A 7,688-nucleotide genomic window follows, 5' to 3' on the forward strand; every position below is an offset into this window, starting at 1 on the left:
ATTAACGACCAAAGGCCAGATCAGTTGTGGAATGACATCAAGGACATCATACATGAAGAAAGAGCTCATTAAAAAGACAGGAAAGAAAGAAAAGATCAAAATGAATGTTAGAAGAGACCATGAAATTTGCTCTTGAAAATCAAACAGCTAAACCAAAAAGCAGAAATAATGAAGTAAAAGAACAGAACAGAAGATTTGAAAGGGCAGTGTGAGAAGACAAAGTATTATAATGACTTGTGCAAAGAGCTGAAAATAGAAAAACAAAGGGGAAGAACGTGTTTGGCATGTCTCAAGCTGAAAGAACTGAAGACAAAATTCAACCTTCAGGAGCAATAGTGAAGATTCTAAGGGGAAGTATTAAACAACGCATGAAGCATCAAAAGAAGATGGAAGGAATATACAGAGGCATTATACCAAAAAGAATTTGTTAATATTCAACCATTCCAAGAGACAGCTTATGAAAAGAAACCCATGGTACTGAAGGAAGAAGTCCAAGCTACACTGAAGGCATTGGCAAAAAACAAGGCTCCAGGAATCTATGAAATATCAATTAAAATATTTCAACAAACGAATGCAGTTCTCGAAGTGAACACTCCTCTATGCCAAGGAATTTGGAAGACAGCTATCTGGCCAACAGACTGAAAGAGATCCAAATTTATGCCTTTTCCCAAGAAAGGTGATCCAACTGAATGTAGAAATTATATAACAATATCATTAATAGCAGATGCAAGCAAAATTTTGCTGAAGATCATTCAAAAGCAAGTGCAGAAATATATCCACAGTGAACCGCCAGAAAATCAGGCTGGATTCAGAAGAGGATGTGGACCCAGGGATATCATTGCTGATCTCAGATGGATCCTGGCTGAAAGCAGAGAATACCAGAAAGATGTTCACCTGTGTTTTACTGACTCTGCAAAGGCATTCAACTATGTGGATCATAACAATGTATGGATAAAATTGCTTGTGAAGAATGGGAATTCCAGAATACTTAATTGTGCTCATGAAGAACCTGTACATAGATGAAGAGGCAGTTCAGACAGAACAAGGGGATACTGTTTGGTTTAAAGTCAGAAAAGTTGTGCATCAGAGTTGTACCCTTTCACCACACCTATTCGCTTTGTGTGCTAAACAAATAATCTGAGAAGCTGGACTATATGAAGAAGAACGGGGTATCAGGATTGGACGAAGACTCATTAAAAACCAGTGATATGCAGATGACACAACTTTGATTGCTGAAAGTGAAGAGGACTTGAAGCACTTACTGATGAGTATCAAAGACCACAGCCTTCAATGTGGATGCACCTTAACATAAAGAAAACAAAAATCCTCACAACTGGACCAATAAACAGCATCACGATAAAAGAGGAACAGAATGAAGTTGTCAAGGATTTCAGGTTACTTGAATCCACAATCAACACCCATGGAAACAGTAGTCAAGAAATCAAATGACGCATTGCATTGGGTAATCTGCTGCAAAAGACATCTTTAAAGTGTTAAAAACCAAAGATGTCACTTTAAAGACTAAGGTGCCCCTGACCTAAGCCATGGTATTTCAATCGCCTCATATGCATTTGAAAGCTGGGCAATAAATAAGAAAGGCAGGGAAGAACTGACACCTTTGAATTACAATGTTAATGAAGAATATTGACTAGACCATGGACTGCCAAAAGAATGAACAAATCTGTCTTGGAGGAAGTACAGCCAGAATGCTTCTTGAAAGCAAAGATTGTGAGACTTTGTCTAACATACTTTGGACATATTATCAGAAGGGATCAGCCCCTGAAAAAGGACATTATGCTTGGCAAAGCAGAGGGTCAGAAAAAAAAGAAGACCCCTCAACAAGATGGGTTGACACAGTGGCTGCAACAATGGGCTCAAACGTCATAATGCTCATGAGGATGATGCAGGACCGAGCAGTGTTTCGTTTCATTATACAGAGGGTCGCTTTGACTAAATGGCACATAACAACAACAACAACCACTGTATAGATGATGACACAGTTTTGAACCTGTGTGATTGTGATTCACACAAGTTTTTATAACCAGAAATGACTGGTTTAACACAGGAACATAGCTCTTTGGACTCCAATGCTAGTGGACATTTGATTATTATTTCACTTTGTCAGTCAAAGAGTTCATGAAAATTAATTTACCCTTCAGAAAGGACATTTGCAGGGGCCACTTCAATATTCCTAGATAATGCCTGGATGTTATTTACTTAGAAGTTTTGTTACTGGTAGTATCAGGTCTGGAAATATTTCTAAGATTTGTTTAGACTAATTTACATTTATTAGGGCAAGGATGAAAGTAATACAAAATTCATGTGGGAATTTTGAGGAATTACACTTTAAATTTTCTGTTCTAATATTCATATGAATAAATAAAAACGGTTATTCAGGACAAAAAAAGACTGAAAAAAACAAACTAGAGTAGGAAGCTTAATCCTAAAAAGTTGAAAATAAATTATAAAGTGTCTATTATTAAAATAGTGTTATATTTTGACAAAGAGAAGTTCAAGAGCCATATAGGGGATCTTTCCTTAGCCATTTGAGGAAAAATGGAATTGGATCACTTTCTTACTCCACACATCAAAGTAGGTGATGAAGATAAAGTTTCAAATTTAGTTTACATGAATATACAGAAACTTAATATCAAAAACAAGAGAGAAAAAATTAACATGACAAAAGAAAAAATGAGAAATCACCGCTTCTATAAGAGTTGAGTAGAAAAAGAATATTAGTCCTATAGAAAAATGGACATAAGATATGATTAAAGAGTCCACATTAAAGAAATACAAATAGCTCTAAAATATACCAAGAGTTGTTCAGTTGGACTCATAATAATAGAAGCACAAATGAAAACTGCACTTAAGACATTGTTTCTCACCTGTTAGAACAGCACACAGCGTTCAGTCAATTCATATTTAATAATGTGTCTCCTATTGATATAGGGTCACTATGAGTCAGAATCAACTGGATGGCAGTGGGTTTGGTTTTTTTTTTTTTTTGGCATTGATACATATACCTGATAATTATGGGAGAGTATGGCAATGTCCAGGAGACTCGGGAAGATGACTTTGAAATATAAATGTTTCTTATAAAATTTCCCTAATGATACCGTAATTTTCCTCCAGGCTTTGCAGTACAGCGGATAAAAGTACTTAATTTTAATTGCTTAGTTATTGTCCTCTTGAGAATGGGGCAACATATAGTCTCTAGGGTTCACGACCCAAGGTTGTGACTACAGATGTTTAACATTGCATATACTTCACTCCCATCCAAGTTTCCCAGATGCAGGAGAAGCCTTCTCTTTGCCGTTAGCAGGTTTGTTTTAAAATTTGAAAGACATAATGATATTAACTTCAATATAGGGTATCTAGAAAACAACTAAGGGGGAAAATGCAAACTTTAGATGCAGACAGTTCATGAGGAATATAGAGTCAGGGCAAAGGGTGCATATCTGATCATGCAAGGAACAGGATGTGCACCCTTTATGCATAGAGCCATGCATAGAGGACTTGACTCTTCAATAATAGTGCCCTGGATGAGGACCTGGGGTTGGGGAATAGATGTGCCCTGACAGTTTTGGGAATGTGTATTTTCTTCTGTAAATTTTTTGGAGCAGTTGTCAAGGTAGAATCAACAAGTATTTAAGCAGAACGGAATAATCATTGATTAGGCAGAATCTTTACTAAAAGGATCTCTCTCTCTATCATCTATCTATCTATCTATCTATCTATCTATCTATCTATCTATCTATCTATCTATCTATCTATCTATCTATCTATCATCTATCTATCTATCTATCTATCTATCTATGCATCATCATCATCATCTACAATCTCTCTCTCTCTCTCTATCGTCTATCTATCATCAATCTATCTAACTTTCAAGCCTTAATTAGGATTACAAATTACCATGTAATCTCTGGAGCCCTTGTGGCATAGTGGCTAAGAGCTTGGCTGTTAATTAAAAGGCTGACAGTTTGAATCCACCAGCCACTCCTTGGAAAACCTGTAGGGCAGTTCACCTCTATCCTATAGGGTCATTATGAGTTGGAATCGACTGAATGGCAACGGGTTTTTATGTAATCTCGAAACCTCATATTTCATATATTTGAAAATACTAAAAATTAGACTTGAGAACTTAAAGTTCAAATCAATGGCTTTATTGGTTTTCCTTAAGAAAAACTTTTTAAAAAGTTATCATGTTTTAAAATTTTGGAAGTTTAGCATTTCTCAATTAATAAACACATAGATTCTGAAAGAAATATCTTTTCCAGTCTCAGGGAAGGATAGTTAACTAAGCATCCTACATCCTAACTATGTTTAATTTTTTTTTTTTTAATTTCCAGGATTGATTCAGATTTTAACAAACAGAAGCCATGTCATTTTCAGAGAGAAATAAAAGTGGGGCCATGTTCACTCTTTTGGGCTTCTCAGATTGCCCAGAACTGCAGGTTCCCCTCTTCGTGGTATTTCTGGCCATCTACAGTCTCACTGTTGTAGGGAATCTTGGGATGATTGTAATCATCAAAATTAACCCCAAACTGCACACCCCCATGTACTTTTTCCTCAGCCACCTCTCATTTGTGGATTTCTGCTATTCCTCTATCATTGCTCCCAAGATGCTGGTGAACCTAGTTGTAGAAGACAGAACCATTTCGTTTTTAGAATGCGTAGTACAATACTTTCTCTTTTGTACCTTTGTGGTGACTGAATCCCTTCTATTAGCTCTAATGGCCTATGACCGCTTTGTGGCCATTTGCAACCCTCTGCTCTACACAGATGCCATGTCCCAGAGACTCTGTGCTATGCTGGTGGTGGGATCATATGCATGGGGAGTAGGGTGTTCCTTGATACTCACATGCTCTGCTTTGAAATGATCTTTTCATGGTGCCAACACAATCAATCACTTCTTCTGTGAGTTCTCCTCACTTCTTTCCCTTTCTTGCTCTAATACTTACCTCAGTGAGTTGTTGCTTTTTATCTTTGCTACTTTTAATGTGGTGAGTACATTACTCATCATTCTCACATCTTATGTGTCCATTGTTGTCACCATCTTGAAAATGAGTTCAGCCAGTGGTCGTCATAAGGCATTCTCTACCTGTGCCTCTCATCTGACTGCCATCACTATCTTCCATGGCACCATCCTGTTCCTCTACTGTGTACCCAACTCCAAAAACTCCAGGCACACCATCAAAATAGCCTCTGTGTTTTACACAGTGGTGGTCCCCATGTTAAATCCCTTGATCTACAGTCTGAGGAATAAGGATGTCAAGAATACAGTCAGCAAGATAATGGATGCTAAAGTCTTTTCTCATTAAACATATTATTTTAGTAGAATTTGTCGCCAATTTATAAACAAAGTACTTCCAAAAAGATTATTTTAAAAGATACCTTTAAAATTAATCTTTAATACTGTACAATGGTAAGGATATGGAATTTTGGTTCAAAGAGACTAATCTTGGCTTTGTCTCCTCATTGCAGGAAAAAAAATCACCACCTCTAATTTTAATTTTTAAATCTATGCAACTGTGATAACAGGAACGGGGTCATAATCTGATAATGAAGACCTAAAGATAATATAGATACCATGAAAGGCACCTTGCAAAATCCGAATAAACATTAATTCCATCCCTCTTTCTTATAAGGTCCTTGGAGTATAGTAGGTTCTAAGCAAACGCATTTTTTGATGACATATCTACAAATGGCAATAAAGACATAGGCTTTGCCTTCAAAACAAGGGATGCGTAATTTGGTGGTAACGCTGGAGCAATAAAGAAAGGGGCTATTGTAAACGTCAGACTATAAGAAATATCTTAAAAGGCTTGAGGCAAGGAACAGTTCAAATCCATTTAGGGAGATTAGAAATATGTCTTCAGAAATGAGGTATTGTTTTAAGTTGGCATGGAGTGTGGATAGAATTTTAAGAGACACATTTCAGTGAAGAAGGCATTTTTTTCAGGAGAGACTAGAATAGACAAACTCAAGGAAATGAGAATGTAACATCAAGTCAACCAATTTGTTATTGACTGAATACTGTATAATGTGTGTGATTGCATCTGTGTGTGTGTGTTTATGTGTGTGTGTGTGTGTTTGTGGTATCTTATACTCAGGTTAAATTGACATGACTGAAAAGCTAAATAAATATTTTCTATAACCTGAACATGTTTTAGAAAGAGTACCAGTGTAATAGAATGATTAGTTCGATAGGCTTTACCAAAGGCTTAGAAATAGATGTCAGAAAACCAGTATATGCAAAAAATTGGGACATTGAGTGGCTGCTCTATCTGTGTTTTATGCTATTATTTTGCATACTCAGCCATCAAAAATGTTATATATGATTTCTTTATAGTTTTTGGAACATGGGCATAATTACTGAATCCTTTTTTCAACAGAGCTCTCAATTTGACAAATCCTTGAATGCAGCTTTTACCTTTGTGAGTTATTTTGTCTAGCAGAGGTGGCAAAAATGACATTGAAGCAAGTTCCAAAACTTTGAGAGATTTCAGGATTTTGCGCACACTCTTGGAAACCTGGGAAGCTGCCATATGAACAAACAGACTAGAATATTGGCTAATGAGGGAAAAATAACCCAGTTGCCTGCTCATTCCATTGTACTATGTGGCCTTTAGCCCACCACTAGATTTGAGAATGTGACCCTCTTATGTCAGCTGACCTGCTAGTTGATCTCATAGACCTAAGTAAGCTGAGCCCAGATCAGCCAAGCACAGACCAGATCAGCACAACTGCCCACCTGACCCATATAATAGTGAGCAGTAGTAATGATTGTTAGTTTAATAAAAACATTTTTGGATGTTTTCTTTGTGTAGTCAGTAGAGTCACTCACTTTCTCAGGTTCTGGCAAGGTTACCATAAACATATTCCCAAGGCTTATTATATGGCAATGTAGGCTATTGGTTATTCTTCCATTCAGAGGCTCCTTGTTTAAAACAATCCAATTAAAAACTTCAGAAATATTAATATATTATAATTTCATTGACAATTGCTAATATAATATTTTATATAAAATGGAATTATCCTGTATGCTTTGAATTCATTCTCATCAACGGCTTGGAGATTCACACTGAGATTATTCAATTCATGGATTGTGATCATGACATGAATCCCTTCCAATATTTTTTAAAAATTTAAATCACTCTTAAAGCACACTTCCCATTTCTTTAAGATAAATACATAAACAAAATAACTTTCTTGTGAGTGTTTTGCCTACAAAACCAAAAAAAAAAAAAAAAAAAAAAACCCACTGCCGTCCAGTAGATATAAGGAATCATTGCCAGTTATTTTTTTTCCTCATTGTTTTACAATTTTGCTATCATTTGACTCTTTCTCAGGAGACATGCATTCAGTAACAATAGTTTGGGGTTGAACTTTGAAAAAATAATCTAGTAAACAAATACTGTCATTACTACTGTTTATCAGAATTCACCATGTCATCATATAGGTTAAAACATGTGTCTAATACCAATCTTTCCATGTAAAGAAATATGCATAAACAAGGACAAAGCCATTTTCTTCCTAGGATGCATTGTGCAGTTCTATTTGTTTTGTAATTATGCAAACACTGAGGTCATCCTGCTGGCCGTGATGGCCTACAACTGCTTTGAGACCACCTGCAACACACTGCTTTACATGGTCATCATGTCCCAGAAACTCTGTGAGGACCT

General features: G+C 36.3%; 1 pseudogene; it reads left to right on the forward strand.

Annotated features, from left to right (window-relative positions):
- The first annotated feature begins 4,297 nt into the window (after positions 1-4,297).
- On the forward strand, positions 4,298-7,216 carry LOC135229825 (olfactory receptor 5D18-like; annotated as a pseudogene).
- Positions 7,217-7,688: the final 472 nt, after the last annotated feature.

The sequence above is a fragment of the Loxodonta africana genome, unplaced genomic scaffold (genome assembly GCF_030014295.1).
Source record: "Loxodonta africana isolate mLoxAfr1 unplaced genomic scaffold, mLoxAfr1.hap2 scaffold_55, whole genome shotgun sequence".
Taxonomy (NCBI): domain Eukaryota; kingdom Metazoa; phylum Chordata; class Mammalia; order Proboscidea; family Elephantidae; genus Loxodonta; species Loxodonta africana.